Source organism: Callithrix jacchus, chromosome 17, assembly GCF_049354715.1.
Source record: "Callithrix jacchus isolate 240 chromosome 17, calJac240_pri, whole genome shotgun sequence".
Taxonomy (NCBI): domain Eukaryota; kingdom Metazoa; phylum Chordata; class Mammalia; order Primates; family Cebidae; genus Callithrix; species Callithrix jacchus.
The window spans coordinates 82,966,920-82,968,823 of NC_133518.1; positions in this window are offsets into that span (position 1 = coordinate 82,966,920).

Below are 1,904 nucleotides of genomic sequence, written 5' to 3' on the forward strand. Positions count from 1 at the left end.
ACAGAGTAGAAATGGGCATTGTATATTTTTTCGTACACATTATTTTACGAGCAATTTTGCTTATAACCTTCGGGTGCCTACATAATATTTAGATTTTTTTCGATTCACGTAAATTTAGAATTTCGGAATTTTACATGAGAGAGCATACTGAGTTGGTATATATACTCCAAAACAGGGTAGAATAGGGCATTGTATATTTTTTCTTACATATTATATGCAGTGCAATTTTTTTTTAACATTGGGGTGCCTAGACAACATTTAGGTTTCTTCGATTTGGGTAAAATTAGAATTTCGGTATTTTACATGAGAGAGCAAACTGAGTTGGTGTATATACTCCAAAACAGAGTAGAATAAGGCATTGTATATTTTTTCTACCAGACTATATTCAGAGCCATTTTTTTTTACTTTGGGGCGCCTAGATATTATTTAGGTTTTTTCCATTCGCGTAAAATTAGAATTTCATTATTTTACATGAGAGAGCATATTGAGTTGGTGTATATACTCCAAAACAGAGTAGAAAAGGGCATTATATATTTTTTCTGACAGATTATATTAAGAGCAATTTTGCTTTTAACATTCGGGTGCCCAGATAATATTTAGATCATTTTCGATTCACTTAAATATAGAATTTCTGTATTTTACATGAGAGAGCATATGGAGTTGGTGTATGTACTTCAAAACAGAGTAGAATAGGGCATTGTATATTTTTTCTGACAGATTATATTCAGAGCAAGTTTGTTTTTCACATTAGGGTGCCTAGATAATATTTAAATTTTTTCGAATCGGGTAAAGTTAGAATTTTGGTATTTTACATGAGAGAGCACCCTGAGTTGGTGTATATACTCCAAAACAGAGTAGAATAAGGTATTGTATATTTTCTCTAACAGACTATATTCAGAGCAATTTTCTTTTAAATTTGGGGTGCCTAGATATTATTTAGACTTTTTTCGATTCACATAAAATTAGAATTTCTGTATTTTACCTGAGAGAGCATATTGAGTTGCTGTATATACTCGAAAGCAGAGTAGAAAAGGGCATTTTATATTTTCTCTGACAGATTATATTCAGAGCAATTGTGCTTTTAACATTCGGGTGCCTAGATAATATCTAGATTTTTTTCCAATCACGTAAATTTAGAATTTCGGTATTCTATATGAGGGAGCATCCTGAGTTGGTGTATATACTCCAAAACAGAGTAGAATAAGGCATTGTATATTTTTTCTAACAGAGTTTATTCATAGCCATTTGCTTTTAACTTTGGGGCGCTTAGATATTATTTGGATTTTTTTCGATTCGCGTAAAAGTACTATTTCGGTATTTTACATGAGATAGCATATTGAGGTAGTGTATATACTACAAAACAGAGTAGAAAAGGGCATTGTATATTTTTTCTGACAGAGTATATTTAGAGCAATTTTTATTTTAACATTGGGGTGCCTAGATATTATTTAGATTTTTTTCGATTCTGTCAAATATAGAATTTTTGTGTTTTACATGAGAGAGCATATGGAGTTGGTGTATATACTCCAAAACAGAGTAGAATAGGGCATTGTATATTTTTTCTGACAGATTATATTCAGAGAAATTTTGTTTGTATCATTGTGGTGCCTAGATATTATTTAGATTTTTTTCGATTCGCATAAAATATGAATTTCGGTATTTTACATCAGAGAGCATATTGAGTTGGTTTATACACTCCAAAACAGAGTAGACAAGGACATTGTACATTTTGTCAGACAGTTTATATTCAGAGCAATTTTGCTTTAAACATTGGGGTGCCTAGATAATATTTAGATTTTTTTCGATTCATGTAAATTTAGAATTTTGGTATTTTACATGAGAGAGCATACTGAGTTGGTGTATATACTCAAAAACAAGGTAGTATAAGGCATTGTATTTTTTTT